This window comes from Papaver somniferum, chromosome 6, assembly GCF_003573695.1.
Source record: "Papaver somniferum cultivar HN1 chromosome 6, ASM357369v1, whole genome shotgun sequence".
NCBI lineage: Eukaryota > Viridiplantae > Streptophyta > Magnoliopsida > Ranunculales > Papaveraceae > Papaver > Papaver somniferum.
This window is the reverse complement of record NC_039363.1, coordinates 91,851,012-91,858,616: the sequence shown is the minus strand read 5'-3', so window position 1 is coordinate 91,858,616 and position 7,605 is coordinate 91,851,012.

Below are 7,605 nucleotides of genomic sequence, written 5' to 3'. Positions count from 1 at the left end.
AAGAAAAGAATCATCGATCTTCAGAATGTGGAAAATTCAATGCCTGATGCATTTATTGATATCGCTAAAGTGACGAGATCGCATATACCAGCTGCAAACGTGCCTGCAAGGTTAGAAATTCCCGACAAGGGAAAAGGCACCATAGATATAGGTACCAATGTTGCACTTGGTGGAAGTGTAGCTTAGGCCGTGGCCCCCAAAAGGAAGAGGGGGAGACCACTTGGTTCGATCGATACTCAGCCAAGGAAGAAAAGGGCGAGTAAGGCACAAACCGATCCATATATCATCAATACATATAACTCATCTCATGAGATTGTCTCTGACTGCAGTTATGTACATGAATCATTACTGGGGGACGCCCCGAAGTTTGAATTGATTCCAGAGAACAAAGAAATCTCTATGTATTGTGAAAGTGCATACGTGTTGATGGAAAGATCCTCCACGCACATTGATGATATATTCGCATATACTGTTGCTCGAGAGATTATAGAGCACGATGATACCGAACCACGCTCTATTGCAGAATTCCAAAAAAGAGCAGATTGGACTCAATGGACAGATGCAATCCTGGCTGAACTAGATTCACTGGCAAAAAGACAGGTATTTGGTGCGGTAGTGCTAACCCCACCAGGTGTAAAGCCTGTAGGACATAAATGGGTGTTTGTCAGAAAGCGTAATGAGAAGAACGAAATCTTGAGATATAAGGCTCTCCTTGTGGCGCAATGTTTCTCACAACGCCCTGGGATTGATTATGAAGAAACGTACTCTCCTGTAATGGACGTCATAACGTTCTGTTACTTAGTCAGCTTAGTAGTTTCAGAAGGACTTGAAATGCAACTTATGGATGTGGTTACCGTATATCTCTATGGGGATCTTGATACAGATATATTCATGAAAGTTCCAGATGGACTTCCATTGCCCAAATAAAGTAACTCTAAACCACGAAGTGCGTTTTCAATTCAGTTGAAACGCTCACTTTACGGATTAAAGCAATCCGGGCGGATGTGGTATACCCGTCTAAGTGATTATTTGATTGAGAAGGGATATACAAATAATGAATTTTTCCCCTGCATGTTTATAAAGAAAACAAGTTACGGATTTGCTATTATAGCTGTCTATATCGACGACATAAACATAGTAGGTACTCTTGATGAAATAAGAGAAAGCGCAAGCTATTTGAAATCCGAATTTGAGATGAAAGATCTTGGGAAAACTCGAATGTGTCTAGGACTTGAACTAGAACATAGAGCTTGTGAAATATTAATCCACCAGTCTTCATATGTCCATAAGATACTCATGCAATTTAATATGGACAAAGTGCACCCTGCTAGCACTCCCATGGTTGGTCGAACTTTAGATGTACATAAAGATCCATTTCTCCCAAAGGAAGATGGCGAAGATGTATTGGGAGATGAATATCCCTATATAAGTGCAATAGGCGCATTATTGTACTTAGCACAATGTACTCGACCAGATATCTCATTCTCAGTGGATTTGTTAGCTAGATATATCTCAGCGCCAACGCAACGTCATTGGAATGGTATAAAGAATATCTTTAGATACGTAAAGGGAACCATTGACTTGGGTTTGTTTTATCCCTATGAAGACGTAAGGAGAGATGCTAATGTAATTGCGACTCCTTACACCGGAACCCCAAATAATGTTTTGGTTGGTTTTGCTAATGCTGGGTACCTCTCAGACCCACATAAAGATCGATCACAAACTGGATACGTGTTCACTATCGGGAATATACTGATATCTTGGAGATCGACCAAGCAAACCCTTGTGGCTACCTCCACGAACCACTCTGAGATCATTGCCCTACATGAGGCGGTTCGTGAGTGTATATGGTTAAGGTCTATCATTACACATATTCGAGGAACATGTGGTTTGAGTTCTACCACCAAAGAGCCAACTTGCATTTACAAAGATAATGCAGCTTGCATCGAACAGATGAAGCAAGGGTACATTAGGGGTGATAATATGAAACATATATCACCAAAGTTCTTTTACAATCAACAACAACAATGTCTTCTAAACATTCAAGTCAGTAAAGTAAAGTCTGTCGAAAATATGGCAGACTTATTTACTAAGTCGTTACCTGAATCCACATTTGAAAAACATATGAGAAGTATAGGGCTAAAGAAATTGTCCGAACTTCCATGACTACATGTGAAAAGTACATGACTAAAGGAATTGTATGAAGCCCGTGATTTCATGCGTAAGACTAAAGTAATTGTGTAAAACTCCCATGACCGTTATGGACTAATGAAATTGTCCTATATCAGGGGGAGCACCAGATGGTATGCTGAACTCTTTTCCTTCACCGAGGTAACTTTTTTCCACTGGGTTTTGTTACTCGGAAAGGTTTTTAATGAGACAACAATAATACCATAAATGCAAATCATGGGGAGATGTCGACATCAGGGGGAGCATCTAGCAATGCACTGATAACATCAAAGTGCATTGTACTCTTTTCCTTCACCGAGATTACTTTTTACCCACAGGTTTTTGTTACTCGGAAAGGTTTTTAGTGAGACAACAAAAACACTAGAGATACAACTTCGGTTGAGGTTATTCTTCTCCTTACAAGTGTTCAGTTTTTTGTGCGGAATATTTTTCCTGACACGGTTCTACAAAGGGGAAGAGTCCTGAAAAGCGACGCCATTTCAGAAGCTCAAGTGTCTTTCTCCTTTGACCAGTTTTTCATCAGCAGACGTTTTCTGGAAAGGTTTTGACAAAGCAGTTAGTTGATAATGGTGGTCATCCAAGGCGGAGTGTTGTAGGATTGTTATTGGTGGTATGGTTGACCACCCCCATGTATCACCATGCATGGGCTTTGATAGACACATGTAGCACTTCTTCTATGTTACTCAATACATGTCCTCCTACCTTGTCTCCATCTCATGTATTTAATGAGTAAATGTTAATGAGAAAACACACCTGATTTCTCTTCCTCTCTTTCACACTTTGTCTCCTTTACATTTTATCTCTTATTTTGTCTACTAATCTAAACGACATCCAAATTATTGTGGGTTCCAGCAGTAAACCATAAATATAGACTCCAGAAGTGGTCTATGGAAACTTTTGGATTTCAGAATATCCATAAAAATATGGTTTCCCGAAGTAGCCCATAGTTACTAAATGCTTTTGCTAATGGTGTTACTATTTTTCTCTCCTCTAACTATACTATATGATATGGTTTCATAAATAATCATCCAGTACTGATACAGATGATAAAGATATTTATCTCAAATACGACGGAACAATAAAAACAATATTTTTCGAACCATTTTATAACCTTGTAGGGGCTTTTGGAAATGTGAAAATATCATTTCAGGTTTGAATATGATATACGACTATGGAAGAGCGTGTATCATTTTGGTGGTGTGAAAGTTACTACCATTGGCCTTATATTATTCCAAATTTCTGAAGAATCTGCGGAATTTTGAAAATATTCGCACAACTACTACTGAGCATTTTATGGAGTATTTATTATTACATTTATTTTGTGCCGGAAGCATGTTGTAAAGAAGCTTAAGGCTCTCTTTTATGTGGTGTTCCATAGAGAATTCGAACGATCGATTCACGTGTTGGGATTAATCAGAAGTATAATGGCCTTCGACTATTCATGCATAGGCATGGTCGTCTTTGACGCCAAATTTCTACCAAGATGAGTATGATACAAAATGCTCATGGATATCATATATATAACCTGAAGTTTCTTTTCGTAGAATGATGTAAATTTTTGTTGTTTGTTCCTTTAGAATTTTTGGTTATAAAACCATCATTAACAAAAGCATCGTGATAACACATGATGTTGAATTACCAATATTCTTGAAAAAGTTTCATGGTGCCATTTATAAGGCTTGTTTATCCTCAAAGGTTCATGACATTTCCAGGAATGAGATGATAATGCCACCAGCCATTGGCACGACAACCTGTCACCAGAAGTTGGTGCTAGTAAGGTTGATTATCTTTGAGGTCCTCTAACTCTAACCATGGGGAGAAAATTTCATCATGTATTAACATGATATTTTTATTTTGGAAAAATACATTTTTAATTGTGAAGTATACAATTTCAATTTAATGGAGCAATATGGAAAATAAAATTATCATTTCAAAATGATATTAAGTCCATATATAATTGATTGAGTTGATACGCTTTTGTGCTTGCAAGATTTGAATAAATTCATTTCTTTAATTGTCTCTCAATTCAAAGAATATGGAGACGCAAGTTGACTACGGTGTAAAAGACATAATCATAGTACTTGTAAAAGTATCAAAATACTTTTAGAACACAACATAATTAGATTGAGTTGTGTCAATGGTAGTTTTCAAATAACCACCAAATTGCTTTTCGCAAAAGAGAACTTAGAGTTCAAACTCAAAATATATGTCACATTATTTGCTACAAGATCACAATTTTTACAGCATTAAACGTTTATGGCATATTGATTGATTAGTACCAATCAAACGGAATTTTCCGTTCAAGTTTTGGTAGACGTACCAAAACAAAAACATATGACTATCGTTTATAATAAATACTAATCAGGGTGCACATTGATAAAGCGTACGCTGTCAAATTTCAATGACATATATGAGTATTGGTGATTTAAAATTATAAGTAAGATGCACGCGCGTTACACGTCGGTGGACACTGCGACTATAATTCTTCCATGTCGAGTTGTAATTGTGCCTGCAACAACATGATGACTTCCTCCATTAAATTTTTATTATTCGCGGTGCGGATTAATGGTATTATAATCTTTCACCACTTCCATTAGATCTCCGGTAGAAATTAATTGAAAATTAAATAACTGCCGCAGCGAGGCCGACCAAACGCCAACATTTTTTCAGTGCAATTGTTATTCATTTCTTCTTTTTTTCTTCTTTCCAGGTACGCCATAACTTTTTTACAACTTTCATCAAGCTAAAGTTTGGTAGGGTGTTAAACATTTTTTGTATTGTTTTCTTTTTTTCTGAAGCATGTTGTTAAACATTTGTTATGATAGGCCATCTATTTTCCCTTCTACGTGTGCTAAAAGTGTATGCATGAGGCACACGTCTAAATTAAACAGTGCATATTAATTACAACAAATCAAGGGTGTTGGAAAGGGAAGACAATCAGATGACTTCAAGGTTGAGAAAGTGATTCACTTGTTTCATGGTTTTTTTCTTTTATAATTAGTGTTCATTAGTTGGCGTAAGAGAGCATAAGAGAAGAAGTTTAGATTACGTACTTGAGTTCCATTCAACACTCAACACTGAAGAAGCTTTTTTTTTTTGTTTCAACTGCAAGTGTTCGTGATTTTGATTCTTGGATTGATGAAGAATGAGAGAAAAGATTGGTAACCGATGACTTAGGTTTACCCCATGGAATTGAAAAACTGGAATAGTGGAAATGATTCAAATAAAAGGTGTTAATGGAGAAGTTACTGAGTCGTAACCTAGTCCTCACCGAGTTATCAACCAATTCTTAGTCAGGTCAGCGAGTTGGCTACAGTAACCCGACCCACAACTCCATCATCTTGCTCTCTCTCTGTTTTTTTTCTTTTTCTTTTAATATTATCAGTGATCAACTCTGATATTGCTGTAATTAAATTTCGAGGCTGAATTCAATGTTTAAGTATTTTTGTGACTGATTTAACATCCTAACTTGATTTGATGGGTTCTGATGAGAAAGGTAGGGGAAGACTAAAGAGTGATGCGGTAAGGGATAAATTTCTAATATTGTTAGAAGACGAAGGGTTTTTTTGTATCTCCATAGAAAAAGAGAACCGTGCAGTTGGAATCCAAATAATCCAACGGCCAAAATTAATAGTTCAGAAAAATTTTCTTCTGGCGGAATTGTAGGGAACGTTAAATCTAACGGGTGAATTTAACACCTGGACCTGAAAAATCCAATGGTCTATGTTGCTTAGATTTGGGAAAGTTTCGATTATGTTGCATGCATTAAAAGGGGGGAGATTAACTGTAATATTATGATGAACAATCGGAAGAAAAAGTTCGGAAGAAAAAGTTTTTCGGATAACCTACTTGGATCCAAGGTCATTCATCTATAAAATATTTTGCATGAATACAACTATAAAATATTTTACATGAATACAACTAGATGTGATGAGACTTCCCGCTGTTAGGGTGAGGAAAGCAGTTGTGAATTGGTATCAACATAATTCTTGCACCAATTCGGTATAAGGTGGAGAAGTTATTCATCTCATTATGATATGCTTGAAGCATTTTATTCTTACAAGAAGAATAATTAAATCTTATATGTTGTTGCATGTATTTTGACATTAGTTTATGTCCGTGCAGGTCATGCCATGAATTAACAATAATTAAGTCGTCTACAACTCATCTGAATTATTGATGAAAATAAATAAATAATATATATTCCTTGATAGAGGAAGCCAATCACGCTGAATCAAAAAAATACTCCTGGGTAGGCTATTGATAATGTTCTCAATGAGACTATCTAACTACGATCTTTAATTACCGAGCCATATATATTTTCCAAGAGGAATTCATCCCTAAGTGGACAAGTGGTGTCCATATTAAAGAATGATTTTTATGCGCGTAGATAATCGTAGTTATTGTCGAACATGTATTCAGAGTAGCTACTGAAATCATCAAATAGTGATTATAGACAAAATCTTTTTCGTAGAGAAACTGTCATGAAGTATCGACAATATGTATGGTTAGCTAATATGGGTGAAAGCATCCATATTTGGTTGTCCTCTCACTAATAAACATTTTTGGACATAAATACAAAGACTTTTGTTAAGGGCATTCCTTTATGTACCCCTAAAACTACTAGTGATACCTCTTTATCTATATACCCCTATCTTTTATCTATCTACCCCATCAGAAATTCTTATACCCTGAAAGCACATCCGTTTGTGTCTTCTCCTTCGTAAGAAACTTCACTTTCAAATTACACTTTCATATAACATTTTTGAGTTAAATACCATTTACACTTTCAGATACCATTCTATTCATTGAAGGTCGAGATGGAGTGACAAGCACAAGAGATCAATGCTTGTCGACTGAGAAGACAATTTTCTTTTCATTGACATGAATGAAGACCAAGAAATGCAATGTTCTTTTAAAAATATCTCAGGAAGCACAATAGTGTTACCGTTAAGTTGTTTTACTTCGAGTGTACAACGTTCAATCACTGGTGTTGGTTATATCAAAGGTCCATCATCTAGTGTTGGCCTCTAGATATCAACAAACTTCTCTATTAGTTGGTGTCGGTAGTTATTTCTAGTTTTGAAGAGAACTAGCCTGAGTCATGACAAAGGATGAAGATCAAATTTTGGGTTCCTTTTGTTAGCTGGATTTTCAATCCAAGGTTTCTTTGTTAATTAGAATCTTAAGGAGTAGATTTGTGATAGTGGTGTTTGAAGAAATGACAAAGAGAACTGTTGTTTCTTTGTGATTGTTGAAGTTGATGTATGCACGAATGTTTCCCGGATCTTAGCATTAATTTGATTTTTTTTTTTTTTTGTAGGAACAGTTGAAGAAGATAACAAAGAGGAAGAAGATTAATATCATGATCATTTGGAGTAAAGAGTAATAGAGTATGAAATGATCCTTTTTTTC